At 44.3% G+C, this 23,190-nt stretch overlaps 1 protein-coding gene across 3 annotated transcripts in view; it reads right to left on the reverse strand.

Annotated features, from left to right (window-relative positions):
- LOC137368877 (growth hormone receptor-like) overlaps window positions 1-23,190 on the reverse strand; it is a 255,252-nt gene that overhangs the window by 219,344 nt on the left and 12,718 nt on the right. The window contains exon 2 of one of the 3 annotated variants that reach the window (XM_068029109.1): window positions 18,700-18,829. The exons of the other annotated variants lie outside the window; for them this stretch is intronic. The gene's annotated coding sequence lies outside the window, so the exon portion shown is untranslated. The remainder of the gene's footprint in view (window positions 1-18,699; window positions 18,830-23,190) is intronic. 3 annotated transcript variants of the gene reach the window in all.

Genomic DNA, 23,190 nt, shown 5'->3' on the forward strand with positions numbered 1-23,190 from the left:
TGTTGGCCAGGATGCCAGGAAAACTCCCCGCTTATCTTCAAATAGTACCATTGGAATTTTTGTGGCTACAGGTACCAGGAGAGCAGACAGGCATGTTGTGGAGAAGTGGTTTCTGTGGTTATTCTTTTTATTCAACAAAGAACACAGGAAAGAGGAGCAGGAGAGATAAGGACAGCAAAACTGAACACAGTACTCCAGCTGTGCTCTCACCAAGGCCCTGTACAACAGTTTTTTAAAAATTCATTCATGGGATGTGGGCGTTGCTGGCCAGGCCAGCAGTTTTTGCCCCATTTGCCCTCGAGAAGGTGGTGGTGAGCTGCCTTCTTGAACCGCTGCAATCCATGTGGGATAGGTACACCCACAGTGCTGTTAGGAAGGGAGTTTTTTTTTGACCCAGTGACAGTGAAGGAACGGCGATATAGTTCCAAGTCAGGATGGTGTGTGACTTGGAGGGGAACTTGCAGGTGGTGGTGTTCCCATGCATTTGCTGCCCTTGTTCTTCTAGTTGGTTGAGGTCCCGGGTTTGGAAGGTGCTGTCTAAGGAGCCTTGGTGCATTGCTGCAGTGCATCTTGTAGATGGTACACACTGCTGCCACTGTGCGTCGGTGGTGGAGGGAGCGAATGTTTGTAGATGGTGTGCCAATCAAGCGGGCTGCTTTGTCCTGGATGGTGTCGAGCTTCTTGAGTGTTGTTGGAGCTGCACCCATCCAGGCAAGTGGAGAGTATTCCATCACACTCCTGACTTGTGCCTTGTAGATGGTGGACAGGCTTTGGGGAGTCAGGAGGTGAGTTACTCGCCTCAGGATTCCCAGCCTCTGACCTGCTCTTGTAGCCATGGTATTTATATGGCTACTCCAGTTCAGTTTCTGGTCAATGGTAACCCCTAGCATGTTGATAGTGGGGGATTCAGCGATGGTAATGCCATTGAATGTCAAGGGGAGATGATTATATTCTCTCTTGTTGGAGATGGTCATTGCCCGGCACTTGTGTGGCGCGAATGTTACTTGCCACTTATCAGCCCAAGCCTGGATATTGTCCATATCTTGCTGCATTTCTACACGGACTGCTTCAATATCTGAAGGGTCGTGAATGGTGCTGAACATTGTGCAATCATCAGCGAACATCCATACCTCTGACCTTATGATTGAAGGAAGGTCATTGATGAAGCAGCTGAAGATGGTTGGGCCCAGGACACTACCTTGAGGAACTCCTGCAGTGATGTCCTGGAGCTCAGATGATTGACCTCCAACAACCACAGCCATCTTCCTTTGCGCTAGGTATGACTCCAGCCAGCAGAGTGTTTTCCCCCTGATTCCCACTGACCTCAGTTTTGCTAGGGCTCCTTGATGCCATACTCGGTCAAATGCTGCCTTGATGTTAGGGGCAGTCACTCTCACCTCACCTCTTGAGTTCAGCTCCTTTGTGCATGTTTGAACCAAGGCTATAATGAGCTGAGTGGCCCTAGCGGAACCCAAACCGAGCATCACTGAGCAGGTTATTGCTAAGCAAGTGCTGCTTGATAGCACTGTCGATGACACCTTCCATCACTTTACTAATGATTGAGAGTAGACTGATGGGGCGGTAATTGGCCGGGTTGGATTTGTGCTGCTTTTTGTGTACAGGACATACCTGGGCAATTTCATTGCCGGGTAGATGCCAGTGTCGTAGCTGTACTGGAACAGCTTGGCTCGGGGTGCGGCAAGTTCCGGAGCACAAGTCTTCAGTACTATTGCTGGAATATTGTCAGGGCCTTTGCAGTATCCAGTGCCTTCTGTCGTTTCTTGATATCACATGGAGTGAATCGAATTGGCTGAAGTTTGGCATCTGTGATGATGGGGACTTCAGGAGGAGGCTGAGATGGATCATCAACTCGGCACTTCTGACTGAAGATTGTTGCAAATGCTTCAACTTTATCTTCCGTACTGATGTGCTGGGCTCCCCCATCATTGAGGATGGGGATATTTGTGGAGCCACCTTCTCCAGTTAGCTGTTTAATTGACAACCACCATACACGACTGGATGTGGCAGGACTGCAGAGCTGAGATATAATCCGTTGGTTATGGGATCGCTTAGCTCTGTCTATCGCATGCTGCTTACGCAGTTTGGCATGCAGGTAGTCCTAGGTTGTAGCTTCACCAGGTTGACACCTCATTTTGAGGTATGCCTCGTTCTGCTCCTGGCATGCCCTCCTGCACTCTTCATTGAACCAGGGTTGGTCTCCTGGCTTGATGGTAATGGTAGAGTGGGGGATATGCCGGGCCATGAGGTTACAGATTGTGGTTGAGTACAATTCTGCTGCTGCTGATGGCCCACAGCGCCTCATGGATGCCCAGTTTTGCATTGCTAGATCTGTTCGAAATCTATCTCATTTAGCACTGTGGTAGTGCCACACAACACGACGGATGGTATCCTCAATGTGAAGACGGGACATTGTCTCCACAAGGACTGTGCGGTGGTCACTCCTACCAATACTGTCATGGACAGATGCATCTGCGACAGGCAGATTGGTGAGGACGAGGTCAAGTATGTTTTTCCCCTCTTGTTGGTTCCCCCACCACCTGCCGCAGACCCAGTCTAGCAGCTATGTCCTTTAGGATTCAGCCAGCTCGTTCAGTAGTGGTGCTACCGAGCCACTCTTGGTGATGGACATTGAAGTCCCTCACCTAGAGTACATTCTGTGCCCTTGCCACCCTCAGTGCTTCCTCCAAGTGGTGTTCAACATGGTGGAGGACTGACTCATCAGCTGAGGGAGGGCGGTAGGTGGTAATAAGCATGAGGTTTCCTTGTCCATGTTTGACCTGATGCCATGAGACTTCATGAGGTCCGGAGTCGAGGTTGAGGACTCCCAGGGCAACTCCCTCCCTACTGTATACCACTGTGCCACCACCTCTGCTGGGTCTGTCCTGCCGGTGGGACAGGACATACCCGGGGATAGTGATGGCAGTGTCTGGGACATTGTCTGTAAGCTATGATTCGATGACGATGACTATGTCAGGCTGTTGCTTGACTAGTCTGTGGGACAGCTCTCCCAACTTTGGCACAAGCCCCCAGATGTTAGTAAGGAGGACTTTGCAGGGTCGACAGGGCTGGGTTTGCAGTTGTCGTTTACGGTGCCTAGGTCGATGCCGGGTGGTCCGTCCGGTTTCATTCTTTATTGATTTTGTTGCAGTTGGATGCAACTGAGTGGCTTGTGAGGCCATTTCAGAGGGAATTTAAGAGTTAACCGCTTTGCCTTAAGATTTCTTTCGTCATACTCCAATCTCTTTATAATAAGAGGCTAACATGCCATTTGCTTTCCTAATTGCTTGCTGTACCTGCATGTTAACTTTGTGATTTGTGTACCAGGATCCCCAGGTCCCTCTGTATACTGACATTTCCCAGTCTCTCACCATTTAAAATCTATTCCACTTTTCTGTTTTGCCGACCAAAGTGGATAAATTCACACCTCCCCACATTATATTTTACCTGCCAAGCTCTTGCACACTTTAACCTGTCTGTATCTCTTTGCAGCCTCTGTATCCTCACAGCTTATTTTTCCCTCCTAGCTTTGTTTGATCATCAAATGTGGATACATTACACAGTCCCCTCATCTAAGTCACTGACACATATTGTAAATAGCTGAAGTCCAAACACTGCTCCTGCCAGAGCCTCAGTAATTATATCCTGCCAAGGCACCAATTACCTGTTTTATTCCTACTGTCTGTTTTCTGTCTGTTAACCAATTCCTCATGCTAATATATTACTCACAATCCCATGAGCCCTAATTCTGTGTATTAATCTTTTGTGTATCACCTTAATCAAAAGGTTCATTTTGAAAATCCGAATGTATTACATCCACTGGTTCCCCCCCTTATCTACTCTGCCCGTTCCTTTTTCCTTTTTGGCCTCCTTGTCTCGACAATGGGTAAGCTCCTGGAGGTGGTCAGTGGATTGTGAAACAGCGCCTGGAGTGGCTATAAAGGCCAATTCTAGAGTGACAGACTCTTCCACAGGTGCTGCAGATAAAATTGGTTGTCAGGGCTGTTACACAGTTGGCTCTCTCCTTGCGCTTCTGTCTTTTTTCCTGCCAACTGCTAAGTCTCTTCGATTCGCCACACTTTAGCCCCGCCTTTACGGCTGTCTGCCAGCTCTGGCGATCGCTGGCAACTGACTCCCACGACTTGTGATCAATGTCACAGGACTTCATGTCGCATTTGCAGACGTCTTTAAAGCAGAGACATAGACGGCCGGTGGGTCTGATACCAGTGGCGAGCTCGCTGTACAATGTGTCCTTGGGGATCCTGCCATCTTCCATGCGGCTCACATGGCCAAGCCATCTCAAGCGCCGCTGACTCAGTAGTGTGTATAAGCTGGGAATGTTGGCCGCCTCGAGGACTTCTGTGTTGGAGATACGGTCCTGCCATCTGATGCCAAGGATTCTCCGGAGGCAACGAAGTTGGAATGAATTGAGACGTCGCTCTTGACTGACATACGTTGTCCAGGCCTCGCTGCCATAGAGCAAGGTACTGAGGACACAGGCTTGAAACACTCGGACTTTTGTGTTCCGTGTCAGTGCGCCATTTTCCCACACTCTCTTGGCCAGTCTGGACATAGCAGTGGAAGCCTTACCCATGCACTTGTTGATTTCTGCATCGAGAGACAGGTTACTGGGCGGTGCAGTGGTTAGCACCACAGCCTCACAGCTCCAGCGACCCGGGTTCAATTCCGGGTACTGCCTGTGTGGAGTTTGCAAGTTCTCCCTGTGTCTGCATGGGTTTCCTCCGGGTACTCCGGTTTCCTCCCACATGCCAAAGACTTGCAGGTTGATAGGTAAATTGGCCATTAGCAATTGCCCCTAGTGTAGGTAGGTGGTAGGGAAATATAGGGACAGGTGGGGATGTGGTAGGAATATGGAATTCGTGTAGGATTAGTATAAATGGGTGGTTGATGGTCGGCACAGACTCGGTGGGCCGAAGGGCCTGTTTCAGTGCTGTATCTCTTAAAAAAAAAGATAGTTGAGCCTAGGTAGGTGAACTCTTGAACCACCTCCAGAGCGTGGTTGCCGATATTGATGGATGGAGCATTTCTGACATCCTGCCCCATGATGTTCGTTTTCTTGAGGCTGATGGTTAGGCCAAATTCATTGCAGGCAGCCGCAAACCTGTCGATGAGTCTCTGCAGACACTCTTCAGTGTGAGATGTTAATGCAGCATCGTCAGCAAAGAGGAGTTCCTTGATGAGGACTTTCCGTACTTTGGTCTTTGCTCTAAGACGGGCAAGGTTGAACAACCTGCCACCTGATCATGTGTGGAGGAAAATTCCTTCTTAAGACTTAAACGCGTGAGACAGCAGCAGTGAGAAGAAGATCCCAAACTCTGTCAGTTACATCCTCAAAAAACACCAACAGATTTGTCAAACACAATTTCCCTTTCATAAATCCATGCTGGCTCTGCCTAATCATGTGCCTCATAATAGATTCAACATTTTCCCTCCTACTGATCTCAGGCAAACTGGCCCAGTTCTGATGAAAGGTCACAGACCTGAAAGGTTAACTCTGTTTCTCTCTCCACAGATGCTGCCAGACCTGCGAATATTTCCAGAATTTTCTGTTTTTATAACTGGCCCATAGTTCCCCTTTTTTACTCTCTGTTCTTTTTTGAATCATGTGGTTATGTTTACTACCTTCCAATCTGTGGGAACTATACCAAAATCTCGGGAATTTTCAAAGATCAAAACCATTACATCCACTATCTCTGTAGCCACGTCTTTTAAAGCTCGAGGATCTGGCCATCAGGTCCAAGGGACTTGTCAGCTCTTAGTCCAATTAATATCTCCAGTACTGTTTCTTTATTAATAATAGTTTCTTTAAGTTTCTCCTTCTCACGAGACCCATGGTTTCCCATTTCCAGACTTCTTCCATGAAGACAGATACAAAGTATTTGTTTAATGTCTCTGCCGTGTCCTTATTCCACATTATAATTTCTCCTGTCCCTTCCTGTAAGGGACCCACGTTTACTTTTGCTAATCTCTTCCATATTACATGCCTATAGAAGCTTTTACAATCTGTTCTTATGGCTGGAATTTAACAGATGGCCCTACCCAGCGACTGGAAAGTCAGGGGACAGCCCCCTTCCACCGAGTCTGGAAGCCATGCTGCTAATTTGCATGGCTCAGGCCCTTACTGGCTTCAGTCAGGGCTTCCACCCTCCTGAGACAGGAAGCCCCGCCTCCAAAAGCTAACACCCAATCAGCAGGCTGACAGCTCTTCAGCCCCAGCAACGCCACTGCGAGCGGTGGTCACTGTTGGAACTGCACCCTGCAAGAAGAGGACACCGGACGTCGACCTCCAAAAAGGTAAGTGGGGTTTGCACCTACCTGGTGACAATTGACAAGGCCCTGGTGAGGTGGCGAGTTGGGGGGAGGGGGTCAGAATGTAGGGCAGGGAGGTTGTTTTGGTGGGGCGTGGCAGCCGTGCTGCTGGGGGGGCCCTCAGTAGGGCACAGGGTGTCCGATCAAGAGGGCCCCCCTCCAGCCCGCAAGGAGGTCACCATGTATTAATGGGCAGCCACCTTAGGTGCTGCACTGCCCGCCTGCTGCAGGCAAAATACCAGCAATGACAGGAGGAGGCTCTTAAATGAAAATTAATTGGCCACCTAAGGTCCTCAATTTGCCTAAGGACAGGTGGGCTGCTTGCCACCTCCCCCGCCACTGGTAAAATAGCAGCAGGGTGGGTAGGTGATGGGGACGGAACTCCCCCACCTCACACATGATTTTACACCCCCTGCCCCTCCCCACATCTCCAAGCCCGCTCCTGGGGATGGCATTAAATTCCAGCATACATCTCTTACTAGTTTACTCATATTCTATATTCTATCAAATTCTTGGTCATCCTTTGCTGAATTCTAAAATACTCAGATTTACTACTCTTTTGGCAACATTATAAGCACCTTCCGTTAATCTAATTCTAGATTTAACTTCTCTCATTAGCTATGCTTGGACCACTTTTCCTGTGAGGTTTTTATTCCTTATATGTTTGACATTGCTTCACCACCATAAGGGTACAATTCTAAAGGGGCTGCAGGAGCAGAGGGACCTGGGGGTATATGTGCACAAAGCATTGAAGGTTGTAGGGCAGGTTGAGAAAGCGGTTAATAAAATGTCACACTTCCAGAAGTGCGACAATGAAAAAATACAGATTAAGACTTTCTCTTTTTATTAAAAAATGGACAATGCTGATGAAAATGGCCACCAAAAGTAATTGACCTGGCCTTTCTATATACAAACTATCTGACAGGGACAAAGGAATACTTTTTGAGCTGGGAGGGATCAATAACACCCATCCTGAAACATTCCTAAATTGAATGGGTTCTTATGAAACAAAGAAGGCATAAAGTGGAAACATAACTGGATTATTCTCGCCCTGAACCCATTTTTGAATTGAATGGGTTCTTCTGAAACAAAGAAGGTGTGAAGTAGCCACATCCTAGGCCGTTGTTGGTCACCACAGGGAGGGAGATCCATGTCTCCCAACAGAGACAAAGATGTGAAACCATTTTTGACCTTAAAGATAGATCCCTGAAGAGAGAGAGAGAGACCCAGATAGAAGCCTCACCAGCCAAGAGGCTGGGAGAAATCCAGCAAGCCAGAAGGGAAGAATCCTGCTGTAAAATTCTGCATCCTTACTTATTAGAAGTGATCTATGGTCTTTAACTGAACTTTCCACCAAGAGAGAAACCTACAAACAGCTCAGGCCTGCAACCAACAAGAACTTGACTTCCGAGAGACTTCAACAGGTTTACCATGACCCCTGAAACCTACCCCACTTACCATCACTTATCCCTTTTCCTCTCTCTCTCTCTCGTGTGTAAATGTGTGAGTGGATACGGTTGCGACAATTTCGGGATAAGGCGTATTGATCAATAAATAATCGATTTTCTGTTTTAAGCCTATAAGAAAACCTGTCGCTGTCTGTTTATTTGACAAATAAAACACAAAAGGACTAAACCCTAATAACAAAAAACACTTGCTGTGGTCAAGTGGGAGTTGAACCCCTCACCACATGGCTGTAGCAGTACAAAAGCAAGGAAGTTATGATAAACCTGTATAAAACATTGCCTCAGCCTCAACTGGAGTACTGGCCGAAATTTACATTGTGCTGGAGGTCCCGTCCAAAGGCCAAAAAGCTCAAAAGTGAGGGGTGGGGAATATAGTTCAGTGAGGGCAGTTGGGCCATGGGGTGGGGCCCCTCCGTGGACACAGGGTGCCCAATCAAGGCCACCCACCCCCCCCCCCCCCCCCCCACCCCCACCCCCAGCCCACAAGGAGGCCACCAGGTTTTACTGAATGGCCTCCTTGGGTCCTGAGTTGCTGGCCGCCTGGCGCAGGTAATATAGCAGCAGTGGTGGGAGGAGGCCCTTAAGTGGCAGTTACTTGGCCATATAAGGGCCTTGATTGGCCTGGGGTGGGCAGGCCATTTCTTGCTGCCACGACTCCTCGTAAAATTGCAGTGGGGGCGGGAAGGCGTCAAGAATGGCACCCACTACCTCTCATTCAATTTTACGACCCTCCCCACTTCAAGCCCACTCCTGCAGGGGTGTGGGCATAAAATTCTGCCATTGTGTGCAGTTCTGAGGACCACACTTTAGGAAGGATGTGAAGGCATTAGAAATTCATCAGATTGGTTCCAGATATGAGGGACCGGAGAAGCTGGGTCTGTTCTCCTTGGAGAAGAGAAGAGAAGAGAAGATTAAAAGGAGATCTGATGGAGGTGTTCCAATCATGAGGGGTGTGGACAGACTAGATAGAAACTGTTCTCTGTAGTGGAAGGGTCAAGAACTAGAGCACACCGATTTAAGGTGATTGGCAAAAGAACCAATGGCGACATGAGGAAAAACTTTATTTTAACGCAGCGAGGGGTTAGGATCTGGCTTGTACTGCCCGAGTGCGGTGGAGACAATTTCAATTGTGGCCTCCAAAAGAAAACTGGATAATTTTGTGAAGAGCAAAATTTGCAAGGGCTGCAGGGAAAAGGCAGGGTGTGGCTCTTGCAGAGAGCTGGGTCAGACGTGATGGGCCGAATGGCCTCTTTCTGTGCTGTAAATGATTCTTTGATTTTATGATGCCTTTTAATCTAATATCCCAATCTACCTTAGCCAATCCATCCCTCATACCTATGTAGTTTGCTTGGTTCAGATTCAAGATCCTAATTTTGGACTTAAATCACTTTCAATATGAAAGTCTATTATATTGTCATCACTTTTACCTGGAGGATGATTTACAAGGTTGTTAATTAACACTGTCTGATTGCACAATACTAGATTTAAAATAGTCTGTTCTCTGGTCGGTTCCTCAACATACTGATCTAGAAAACTATCCTGAATGTATTCCATGAACTTGTCCTCCAAAATATTGCTGCCAATTTGGTCTGTGAACATCACACACTCAGAAAAATTACCCCCATTAAATAAACCAATGCAGCAGAGAAGTCCCAGCAGTAGTTTCTCTGCAGAAGCCTCGGCATTTTGCTCGAGTGCGAGGCTTGAATTCAGCTGCTTACACCAGGTTGTGTTGTTACTGCACCACTGCCTGAATAAAGGAGCTCAACCAACTTGTGGACTCCCAGAGGCACAAGTGTCACTCTGTGTATGTCACACTTCTGGACAACAACTCCTCACAATAAACTATTCTCACTGTACATCACTCAGGTGGATTATAATTCACACAATGCACTATTATACCAAATGTTACACTGATTATCATTTTGCTAATTCACTAATGTTACTATATCTCAAGTAGTTGGCAAAGCATATGGGATCTTGGGCTTCATAAATAGAGGCATTGAGTACAAAAGCAGGGAGGTTATGCTGAACCTTTATAAAGCTCTGGTTAGGCCACAACTGGAATATTGCCACACTTCAGGAAGGATGTGAGGGTCCTTGAGAGGGTGCAGAGGAGATTTACCAGAATGGTTCCAGGGATGGTGGATTTTAGTTACAAGATTAGGTTGGAGAAGCCTGGGGTTGTTCTCCTTAGAACAAAGGAGATTGAGGGGAGATTTGATAGAGGTGTACAAGAGTATGACAGGCTTAGATAAGTAGACAAAGAAAAACTATTCCCGTTAGCTGATGGTACAAGGACTAGGGGACACAGATTAAAGGTTTTGGGCAAGAATACAGGAGGGGCTGTGAGGAAAAATTGTTTTTATGCAGCGAGTGGGAATGAGCTGGTAGAAGAGGAGACAATGAATGATTTCAAAAGGAAATTGGATGGGCACTTGAGGGAAATAAACTTGCAGGGCTACAGGGAGGAATGGGACTGGCTGAATTTAGCCAGTACTGACTCGATGGGCTGAATAGCCTCCTTTTGTCCTGTAATGACTCCTCTAAAGTGGACATAAAAGATCCCATGGCACTATTTAAAGAGTAGGGTAGTCCTAGCCAATATTTATCCCTCATCAACATCACTTAAAAACAGATTATCTGGTCATTATCACATTGCTGTTTGTGGAACCTTACTGTGCACAAATTAGCTGCTGTGTTCCTGACAGAACAGTGACTACAGTTCAAGAAGTGAAGCACTCTATTGGCTGTGAAGTGTTTCGGAATGACCTGTGGTTGTGAAAGGCACTGTATATATCCAAGCCCTTCCTTTCTTTTACATGGTCTGGCTGACATTTGCTTCCAGTCCCATGCTTCAGAATGCCGAGCAAGCCACACATTTATCAATATTATGACCAATCACCATTATCCCTGGGCAACTTGGGATCAGTAATACACGTAGTCTCCGCAGTGTGGTCAACTTCCTCGGTACAAATAATAAAACATATTACATTTCCTGGGATTCCTGGCCAAACCTGGTGGAAATAAGATCAACAGCACCCAGGACAAATACATCATTTGCTTTCAGCAGAATCAAAACCAGCTGTTTTTAACCTTGCAATTTCAACATCACTGATATTGTAACCAGCTACCTATGAAAACTGGTGTCAAATTCAGGAAATGAAGGGAAATATCTAAAAATAAAACACAAATTACCACTGAATGAAAAGTGGCCTTTCAACCCATCAAGCTCATTCATTCATCACTCCAAACTGCCTAGATAGCAGCCTCGTACTCCAAATGTAACTCAGTGTGAAGTCTTTCTAGAAGCTTCCAGTGCAGCAGTATTTGCAAATGTTTCTTCTCTCACGGGATCTCACTGAATCTGCTAAGGGAGATGAAAGACGCACAGGAAAAGCCACCAGGAGAAATCTCCCTGTTAAATTTCTGCTTAATCCCTGAACGTTTTCTATTAAACATCAGGACATCAATCTAACATTACAATCTAAACTGTTACTGTGACTCATTGTTTTCCACAGACAACAGTTCTTTGGTCCCTGCAGTGCACAAACTGTAGTGTATATGTTATCATGTAGCTTCCCAAGAGTCTCCAATGTTATTTGCCAGCACATCCATTCAGCTCACTATTACAGGTTATTGAACATTGCATTAGCTACTGTCATTGGGAGATAATCTACATATCCACTCCTGTATGGGGAAAACATTTCTTACACTCTCCAGACTTGGTTAAAGCTGGTTAATTTTGTATTTGTGTCTTTGATTGCCTGAGGTGGTCTCAGCGACAGTCACTAATTTACAAATATTCAGTGTACCCACATAGAGGCAATTGGTCCAGCCAATAAAGATCTAGTTCCAGATCAATGAATGATGCATTCAAGGCTGCACCCAAATACTGCAGCAGCTGATAGCAACACAGCAGCTCTGCAGACATTGTGCAAAGATTCCCTCAGTACAGCAATAGTCCCAATAGATCCCCCCGCTATGGTTTGCTTATTCAAGTTCCACACCAGAAATTAACATAATTGTTCAAAATTAATTCTCGGGATCGGGCATCGCTGGCAAGGCCAGTATTTATTGCCCGTCACCAACTGCTTGTGAGAAGGTGTTGGTGAGACATAATCCATGTTCACGTTTCAAAGCAGTACTGAAAGAATGCTACATTATCAGAGGGGCAGTTCTTCAGATCGGAGAGTTCCTGAGCTGAACAATCAGTTGTGTTTGCCGAGGGAGCAATGTTCAAGACATTGAGAACATCTGCACTTCTCAAATACTGCTTTGCTCCCTCTGGTATCCAACTGAACAGGCAGTCTTGGCCTTGATCTAATGGCTCACTGGAACGATGTCCCTGTCAGCATTGAAGTACTCCTTGTTCTATTCCGGAAAGCCAGTTGCTGAAGAATGATACTGGAGCTAATCTTTACTCCGTCTTACATTTATTTACAGAGTGAAACATTACAAGCGTACACCTCATAACTCAACCACAGGAAGTGTTTGTTTCTATGTGCTCAAGTGAAATCCCAATTCATGCCCTCTGCTTACATATAATTAAACACAATTGATATATAATGAACAAATTCCATATTGCTCTTTACATAAATTTACAGTTAATGTGCACAAACAAAATTTCAAAAGAAATCAAAAAAATCTTCCAAATTCTACACAACACCTCTCTTCTCGGACACCTAAAAATTTCTTCGTACAAGCATTTCTTTTTGTATCCACCCATTTAATTTTAGAGATTTCCTTTCTTGCCAGCATTTATTTCAAGCCAGCGAGGTCAACCCACAACCTTTCCTCACTCACACTTTTCGTAGATTGTAAGTTATCACATGATGGACCATTGTCTACATAACATTCAACAAGTATACTATATTCAGTATGCCCAGGATAGAATCTTAAAATATTTGACAAATAGAATCCCATATAGAATCCACAGCTTCCACAAGAGCCAGTGTTTCCGCAGCTAAAGTACTTTTAAAATCCCTTTTTATTTTCATAGCTTCCCAACCAAAGGACAATATTTCCCATTTTCACCCATCAGAAATATTATGAATCTATCTGCATATTGCTGAAAATAGAGAAATGTTGTAGAAGCTCATCAGGAAGATGAAGCTCATCGTTCCGATGAAGGGTCACTGACCCGAAACGTTAACTCTGCTTCTCTTTCCACAGATGCTGCCAGACCTGCTGAGTGATTCCAGCATTTCTTGTTTTTATTTCAGATTTCCAGCATCCGCAGTATTTTGCTTTGAGACCTTTGCTGAGTACTTTTTCTTTCTTATTTGTTTATTTTGTTTCTACTGTACCTAGCCACTGTTTTTTTTTCATGTTTGTGCTTGGGGCCAGGGCTGTTCATTTTACTGTCAATGAACACCCTCTCTGTCCTAACGATTTGTCTTTCAGCACACCATTAATATACTGTTTGTCTTTGCTCATGACCTTCTGGTCAGCTATTCTGTGACCTTGTCCTATCAACACCTTCTCCTTTGTTATCTCTTGCCCACCCCCCGCTTTACTTGTTTAAAACCTTTTACATTTCTAATATTTGTAAGTTCTGAAGAAGGGTCACTGACCTGAAACATTAACTCTGCTTCTCTCTCCTCAGATGCTGCCAGACCTGCTGAGTATTTCCAGCATTTCTTGTTTTTATTTCTGCTTAATCTCTTGGCAGGCACACCAGAAGTGCAATGACACAACACTCATGGACTAACTCTGAAGAGTTATGAAGAATGGACTTTTTCTTTAAAAAAAAATGAACCTTTATTTTGAAAAGTGACCAATGGTCCAAAATGGAGGCCAATGAAAAAGGGGATTAACCTTTTGTATATTCAGTCTGACAAAGACAAAGGACAAGTCGTTAAAGCTAAAAGGTGTTAATGAAACCCAGCTTACACCTATCCTAAAAACATTCCAGAATTGAATGTCTTCTTCTGAAACAAATCCAAAACTAATCAAACCCAACAATTTAGAGTCAGAACCCAGCCAGAACAAAGGGGCAGGAAGAAATCCCAGATGCCTCGCAGGAGCTATAAAAAATCTATCACCCACTGTCACTCTAGAAATAATAACTGTCAATGTACCAGAACCTGAATGGTTAATGCCATGTATTGTGGAAGCAGTAGTTAAGGGGTTAATGCTTTTACAAACAGGGAGCCTCGTCACAACAAGCCCGAACAGAAATCTGCATACAAACTTCAACAATCACATGGTCCTCAATATTAACATTCCTAAAGTAATACAAACTGGTGAGAGAAACTCCAAGCCCATTTGACAACACGGAACCAAAGGAAATACAATTTTTTGATAGCACCTCATCCAAAGGAAGGATAATTTTTTACAAAACGTAGGTTGGAAGCCTGAGGAGTGAACGTAATGATTGTGTAAAGTGGTGTGACCCTAAACTGTCTTACCGTTTCTTTTTTCCCTCTTTCTAAACCCAAAAAAACAAAAAACAAAATCCAAGGAATTTCATTTTTTCCCTTTAGGGTGAGGTGTCCTGCACACCGGAAAAGCGATGATACAACAATCACGGAGTAACTCTGAAGAGTTACGAAAAAAGGACTTTGTCTTGAAAAAAATGAACCTTTATTTTAAAATTGAACAATGGTTCAAAATGGCCAAAGAAAAAGGGGATTGTCTTTTTGTGTATTTAAACAGTCTGACAAAGATAAAGGACAAATCATTGAAGCCAAAAGCTATTAATGAAACCCAGCTTACACCTATCCTAAAAACATTCCAGAATTGAATGTCTTCTTTCTGAAACAAAGGAGGTGTGAAGTAGCCATATCCTGGGCCATTGTGCTATCACCATGGGAAAGAGAGGAGAGAATGTCTCCTAACAGGAGGCGAGAGGTGACACAGTTTTACTTTAAAAAAGGCTGCGTTTGCTGATAACGTAACCAGCAGGTGGAGCAGTACAGGCACATGCACAAATGCAGCCTCACGCACTGAAATGTCACTGTCTGCAACGTCTCACCAGCTGCCAGTAATAAAGATGGCGCTGCTCAATTTATCACAAAAAACAAATTAAACCGAAATACCCTGAATTTCTGCGATCACTGCCTCCAACCCACCCTCAATAGTACCTCGCTCCCTCCTGCCATCGCGTTTCTCTTCACCGCTCCCTCACGCACCCGTCTGCTCACCACTCACTTCCCACCCTCGCTGCTTGACCCTCTTGGCCACTCGCTCCCTGCCTTGCCACTTTGACCGCTCGTTCCCTGCTCCCCTACCCTCCCCACCCCCGGCTACTCCCTCCCTGCCACCCCCTATCCCCTCCGGCCACTCGCTCCCATGTCGCACCATCACCCCTCAGCTGCTTGGTCCCTGCCTTTGACAGCTCGTTCCCCGCTGCTTCTTCAGGCGGCGCGGCAGGAAGCAATCGGACGAGGGGGGAAAGCGGCGAGGGTGGGAGCGAGTGACTGAGGGAAAGCAGAGGGAAATTGAAAGCGGTGATTGAAGTGGGGATAGATGGTGTGAGGGGATGGGACACTGTTCGGGAGAACGGAGGCGGCGACTGCAGCTATTGTGGGGTGAGGACACCATTGCGTGGTGATGTCAGCGCGCGCATGGCAAGCTGGCAAATGTTTACACGCACTGATGACGTCCGGGATCTCTCTGCGCATGCTCTGAATTGTCAGGAGTTACTGTGTAAAAAGACAGAGAGAGGCACAGAGACAGAGAGAGAGAGACAGAGACAGAGACAGAGACAGAGAGAGAGAGACAGAGAGAGAGACACAGAGACAGAGAGAGAGAGAGACAGAGAGACAGAGAGAGAGACAGAGACAGAGAGAGACAGAGACAGAGACAGAGAGAGAGAGAGACAGAAGGTGAAGCTGCATCTAACAGTTTGAGTTCCAGCCCAGCCAGAAAGCACATGACCTGCTGAAAAAAATCCAACATCTATAGTATGCAGCAGAGAGAGCTGGAAGTGACCCACCATCTTCAACAGAATCTTCAATCAAGAGAGAAATCTACAATCATTTCAGGCCTGCATACATGTAGAATTTGATTCTCAAGGGAATTCAACAGGTTCATCGTATCCTTTCCCCCTCTTTCCTTTCTCTATCTATTTCTTGTGTGTATGTGCGCACGCGTGCATTTGTGTGAGCAAATGCAGTTATGACAATTTTGGAATAAGGCTTATTGATAAATAAACAATTGACTTTGTTTTTTAAAACCTACAAGAAAACCTGTCTCTGACTGTTTATTTGAAAAATGTAACACCAAGGGCTAATCTCGAAGACAAATACACTTGCTACGGTCAGATAGGGAGTTGAACAGTGGGAACCACCCATGTCACAGCATGTGGCCGTAATAATCTAAACTAATCTATTTAAAAGCCCCAGAATGCTGACTCCCAATCTTAAATTCTATTCTAATCTTAATAACACACTTCTCAAATTCTGCAGTCCCTCCCCATAAGAAATCATCAACATGCATCATGAAGATATCTGAACGTTTTCCTTTATGATACCAATAAAACATTGTGGGATCTACCTTTAGTTGAACAAAACTCGTTTTCAGTGAAATAGCTCTCACTGAAAAATACCAAACCCTGGAAGCAACCTTCAGGACAGGCACATCTGTTTCATTTGTATAGTTTTCCTTTTGCATCTGATACCAATTTCGGTGATTTCAGAAACACTGCTCTCTGAAAAGAATGGCCCTGCAGAAATGTGACTTTTGCGTCAATTGGTCTACACTCCCATGAATATGTGTCTAAAAGAGCTAAAAAGATTTTCAAGATTACTTTTCCAGCATTAGAAGAGTCCACTCAAATATCTGTATCACCCAGTCGCTCTTCAAAACCCCTCACAACTAGCCTGGCTTTAGCCTGACAAGTCCCATCTGCAAGGGCTTTTTCAGTACAAATCCATCTATGTGACAAGGCTGGCTGTTCCCTATCTAGTACCTCAGACTAAACTTCAAGCTCTCTCCAACTCTCTAACTTGTTATGTTTTGTCTCTCTCATTAGTTTATCCTCAAGTTTATTGGCAGCCACCAAAGGTTCACGGTCATGAGGACTTCCACTTCTAGTTCTTCAGCCTTCATTTATTTGTGTGATCTTTTCAAGCTGCAGCCTCTGCTTGCAAGTTGATGTTTGTTGGGTCTACTACAGTGAGATCTCCCTCGGACACTATTGGAGGCTCTTTCTCCGGTACGTGATCATTTCTTGATACAAGAGTCACTTGCAGGCTCACTATGAGAACCTGCACTGTGCTTTCTTACTCTCCGTTCCTTCATCCCATTCTGCCAGTCAATGACCTTGCTTCTTCGCCATCATCCTGAACACTCAACCAATATTTAAACTTGCCAGTAGACTTTCCTGCCTATCCCACAAATGTTACATCCTCCAGTTACTTGATCCATCTGGAATATATGTCACCCGAGTACTCACTCTGGGCAATTGGTCTTTAGTTCTGTCCTGTGTGTCATGATCACTCACATTACCACTACCCAGCCCTTGATTTACTGTAGTTTGTTCCTGAGGATCTTCATCACAAAACTTGAGTATTTGAGGTACCAAGCTGCCTTGTTTACTTCGATCAGCTGTTGGGAGTCAGAGATTTTGTAAGTGATCCCAATTAAGTGTGAGGAACGAACCTTAACAGTTTCATTGCCATGTTTCATAAGTACTGTCTTATCATCACAACCTATTACCTTACCAGGGCCTTTCCATTCCCTATGAAAACAGGTGGTAAGAGTTTCTATAGATATTTTAAAAAGAAGAGTTAACAAGGTGAGCATTGGTCCTATAGAAAGTGAGTCTGGGAAATCAATAATGGAAAATAAGGAATAAACACAAGAAATGCTGGAACCACTCAGCAGGTCTGGCAGCATCTGTGGAAAGAGAAGCAGAGTTAACGTTTCGGGTCAGTGACCCTTCTTCGGAACTGACAAATATTAGAAAAGTCACAGGTTATAAGCAAGTGAGGTGAGGATGGGGCAAGAGATAACAAAGGAGAAGGTGCAGATTGGACAAGGCCACATAGCAGACCAAAAGGTCACGGAGCAAAGGCAAACAATATGTTAATGGTGTGTTGAAAATAAGGAGATGGGAGATGAACTGAACAGGTATTTGGCATCAGCCTTCACAATTGAGGATAAAAGTAACATACCAGAAATAGCTGTTAGTCAGGAAATAGAAGGGAGGGAGGAACTCAAGAGAATTACAATCACCAGGGAAGTGGTACTGAACAAAGTGTTGGAGCCGCAGGCTGACAAGTCCCCGGGTCCTGATGGACTTCATCCTAGGATCTTAAAAGAAGTGGCGAGTGAGATAGTTGATGTTCGTTTTAATTTTCCAAAATTCCCTAGATTGGGGGAAGGTTCCATTAGATTGAAAATAGCGAATGTAACTCCTTTATTCAAAAAGGGAGGGAGACAGAAAGCAGGAAACTACAGACCAGTTAGCTTAACATCTGTCATAGGGAAAATGTTAGAAGCTATTATTAAAGACGGTATAGCAGGGCACTTAGAAAAATTCAAGGTAATCAGGCAGAGTCAAAGGGAAATCATGTTTAACCAATCGTTACTACCAGGTGAGAAAGGGGTCTAGGGGTTCCCTCTCAGCCTTTTCCTGGTTTGACCGTAACAGGGTTTAATTTTTAAAATACTGTGTTTTTACCTTCCCCTCAGTGAATCCTTGTTCACTGCTCTCCAATTGTAAGACAAAGAAATCAACCAGACAGGATTTCTTAGATTTAAACAAGAAAAGTGTAAGTTTATTAACCTTAAAACTCTAATTCGGTTAAAACTACTATGAATACCCGACGCGACCATGCTAGCATGCATACACGATAAACACACACGCAGATAGAGACAGAAAAGGAGAAAGTATAAAGGGAAAAGTTTGAAGCAATAGCTGGAGTTCATTTACTGTTTGGAGTTCAATGTAGAGTCTTTGCTTGCAGTTAAATCTTGCCGTTTCGTTGGTGCCCAGTGCATGCTTTCAAACTTGTTTCAATGTGGGAGTCTTCTCTCTTGACGTTTAAGTGGTTTCAGTGGATCTGGAAATTCGAAAGAGAGACAGGGAGAGAAACCTTCCTTTTCTTTTGTCTTTAAATTGCATTCTCTGTCTTCAAACTGTTCTGTTAACACAATTCAAAAACCCTGGGCCTGCAGGTCAGCAGGTTGGTCATGTGACTAGGTTTTTCAACAAACTCTCCTGCGTTTTTTGTGGATTCTCCATCTTAGCAGACACCCTCAGTGGGGGTGGAGGGGGGGGGGTGGTTGGATGAAATGATGGCTTGTTCCACATTCAATGTCTGGCGATCAAAATCTATTTCGGTTAATTGGATCAGGGAGCAGTTCCATCGTCTCTCCAGGCAACTGGCTCTTAGAATGCAAACGTTCCCAGCCACTGCTGTTATCTCTTTAAACAAGTCATCTGGTCAGTCCAGCAACAGAGTGCATATGACAAAATTAATATGCCTCATTCTAGGCAGGTGGGGTCACCATGATGCCAATTTATTGGAGTTCTTTGATGAAGTCACATGTGCTGTGGATAAAGGAGAACTGGTGGATGTACAGTACTTAGGTTTCCAGAAGGCATTTGATAAGGTGCCACATCAAAGATTATTTCGGAAAATAAAAGCTCATGGTGCAGGAGGTAACATATTGGCATGGAAGGAAGATTGGCTAGCTAACAGGAAACAGAGAGTAGGCATAAATGGGTCATTTTTAGGTTGGCAAGATGTAACAAATGGTGTTCCACGGGGATCAGTGCTGGGGCCTCAACTTTTTACAATTTATATTAATGACTTGGATGAAGGGACCAAACTTATGGTTGCTAAATTTGCTGATTACACAAAGATAGGTAGAAAAATAAATTGGGAAGAGACCTCAACCTTGATGAAAACCAGTCTCTGTACATGTAAAGCATTCAAAATGTGCAGAAAAAAAACGAACTAATTGAGCAGAGGACTAATACACAGCACAGAAATCAATTTGGGATTTCTCCAATAGACCAATTGATAGGGACTCTACCCTCCTGAAGCAAATTCTGTGCATGAACTGGCCATGCCAGGGCAGTTGTCCACTTGCAGTCTGGCTGATAGCTAAGATTGTGGGCTTATAAATGGTAAGTAACATTCATGCCACACAAGCTCCAGGCAATGACCATCTCCAACAGGAAAGAATCTAACCATCTCCCTTTGACATTCAAAGGCATTACGATCGCTAAATCCCCAACTATCAACATCCTGGAGGTTACCATTGAGCAGAAACTGAACTGAAGTAGCCATATAAATACCGTGGCTACAAGAGCAGGTCAGAGGCTGGGAATTCTGCAGCGAGTAACTCATCTCCTGACTCCCTAAAGCCTGTCCACCAGGTTAACTGGCCTATAGTTTCCTGCTTTCTGACGCTTCCGCACTCCCCCCTCTCCACTCCCACTTTCTTGAACAGAGGTGTAACATTTGTGGTTTTCCAATCCACTGGGACCTTTCCAGACTCTAGGGAATTTTGGAAGATTACAACCAATGTATCCACTATCTCTGCAGCCACTTCTTCTAAGACCCTATGTTACAGGCCATCAGGTCCAGGGGACTTGTCAGCTTTTAGTTCCATTTGAATTCCTAGTACTTTCTCTAGCGATAGTGATTGTTCTCCCTTTAGCCTCTTGATTTTCTGCTATTCTTGGGATGCTTTTTGTATCTTCTACTGTGAAGACAGATACAAAATACTTGTTCAAAGTGTCTGCCATTTCCTCATTTCCCATTATTAGTTCCTCAGTCTCATCCTCTAAGGGACCAACACTTACTTTAGCTACTCTTTTTCTTTTTATACATTTGCAGAAGCTTTTATTGTCTGTATTTTATATTTCTTGCTAGCTTACTCTCGTACTCTAATTTCTCCCTTTTTTTAAAAGTTATCCTTTGCTGGTTTCTGAAATGTTCCCCATCTTCTGGCCTATCACTAATCTTTGCAGAATTGTACACCTTTTCTTTCAATTTGATACCTTCTTGAACTTCCCTAGTTAGCCACAGATGGTGCATCCTTCTCATAGAGTCTTTCTTTCTCAATAGTATATATCTTTGTTGAAAGTTATGAAATATCTCCTTAAATGTCTGCCACTGCTACACTACTCCTTACCTTTTAACTTATTTTCCCAGTCCACTTTAACCAACTCGGTCTCCATACCCTTGCAATTATCTTTATTTATGTTTAAGACACTAGTTTCAGCCCCAAACCTCTCACCTTCAAACTGAATGCGAAATTCTATCATGATATGATCACTCTTGCCTAGAGGATCCTTTTTTATTAATCCTGCCTCATTACACACTGCCAGGTCTAAAATAGTCTGCTCCCGGGTTGGTTCCAGAATGCATTCTAAGAAACTGTCCCTAATACACTCTACAAACTCACCCACCAGGCTACCTTTGCCAATTTCATTAGTCACCTTTCTTGTAAATTTCATCCAAGAATTCTAACAGAAGATCCAAATCTTCATCACTATCCAACAGACAGGCATCCAGTTTACAGAAGACTTGATTTCTGATTTTACTTCTTGTAGGAAGCAACAACCCTAAGGCCTTGTTGCCACTTTGGTAGGGACATACTCAGTGTCTACTTCACATCTAGATCATTCTTCCACTGGTCATATGGTTCAGACTCCGAGAATTTCAGAGGGTAATCATATCCCTATAATTTACACTTGCTTTCTGCCATTTCTCACAATGGCTACTAGGATTGCAGTTTTCTTTCTGATTTTTTTTTTTTAGTTTCCACCTTTAGGTAACCATCCTCTGCTCCCATGTTCTATTCTGGAAAGCCAGTTGGCGAAGGATGAGACTGTAGCCAATCTTTACTCAGATTTACATTTATTTAGAGTGAAACATTACAAGCAACTCCTAACTCAACCATACCACAGTTTCAAGTGAAATCCCAATGAATGCTCTCCACCTGCATATAATTAAACACAATTGATATACAGTTAACACTCCTCAGTAGTGTATTACAGTATCACCCTGTAGTGGGGGTCATCTCAACATTTTCCACTCACAAGCAAATATGCTACCAACTGAGACAAGCTAATACACCAACATCAACATTATGAAAGTAACACCAGCACCAACTATCAGTGTTATCTTACATACTCTGATGTTTCTGTCTTTTTATATATTAGCATTATCCCCCAATTAACATCACAAATTGGCTAGAAAAACAGAAAGTGCTGGAAATACTCAGCAGGTCAGGTAGCATCAGAGAGAAACAGAGTTAACATTTCAGGTCTGTGACCTTTCATCAGAACTGTCTGCTGTGTTTCCTACATTACAACAGTGCCAACACTTCAAAAGTTATTTATTGCTTTGAGATGTCTGGTCTTCACCATCGCACGATATAAATGCAAGTCTTTCTTTTCTTGTTTCTTATCAGACAACTTTCAAAAAAGAGAACATATGCCTTTAAAGGCTTGCTGTAAGTTTAAGTTTTAGAAGCAGTCAAATGAAGCCTGCTTTATCTGATTCTCAATTCAGTCCCCATGATCAGTTAACTTTAGAACCTGTGCTGTACCTTGGCATCAGCCCAAAACATGGACTGAAAACACCCGAGACAAAACTTCACATACTGTTCCCCCCATTATGGAACTCTCTCTCTCAGTGTCAACAAAAACAGCATGTATTTATACAGTACCTCGAACATAATAAAACACCCCAGGGCATTTCATAGAGGCAATATAAAACAAAATATGACATCAAGCCACATAAAGTGATATTATGGCAGATAACCAATCGCTTGCCAATGAGGTGGTTTTTAAGGAGTGGCTTAAAAGGAGGAAGGCGAGTTAGAGAGACAGAGAGGGTTAGATAGAAAATTCCAGAGCTTAGGGCCTAGGCATCTGAAGGCACAGCCACCAATGGTGGAGCGATTAAAATCGGGGATGCTCAAGAGGTCAGAATTAGAGGAGTGCAGATATCTCGGAGGGTTGTAGGGCTGGAGGAGATTAGGGACAGAGAGAGGGGCGGGGCCATGGATGGATCTGAAAACAAGAATAAGAATTTTTCAAAAATCAAGGTGTTACTGGACCAGAAGCCATTACAGGTCAGCGAGCACAGAGGTGATGGGTCAAAGGCCACCCAGTGTGTGTTGGAATAGTCAAGTCTGGAGGTAAGAAAGGGTTTCAGAGGAGTTGAGAGAGGGTCGGAGTCGGGTGATGTTACAGAGGTGAAAATGGGCCGTCTTGCTGATGGTGCAGATATTTTGTTGAAAGATATGGCTAGAAGCTCATATTAGGGTCAAACATGGCAACAAGGTTGCAAACACCCTAGTTCAGCCTCAGAACGTTGCTATGGAGAGAAATGGAGTCGGTAGCTCAGGAACAGAGTTTGGAACGGGGACCAAAAACAATGACTTCAGTATTCCCAGT

Source organism: Heterodontus francisci, chromosome 4, assembly GCF_036365525.1.
Source record: "Heterodontus francisci isolate sHetFra1 chromosome 4, sHetFra1.hap1, whole genome shotgun sequence".
Taxonomy (NCBI): domain Eukaryota; kingdom Metazoa; phylum Chordata; class Chondrichthyes; order Heterodontiformes; family Heterodontidae; genus Heterodontus; species Heterodontus francisci.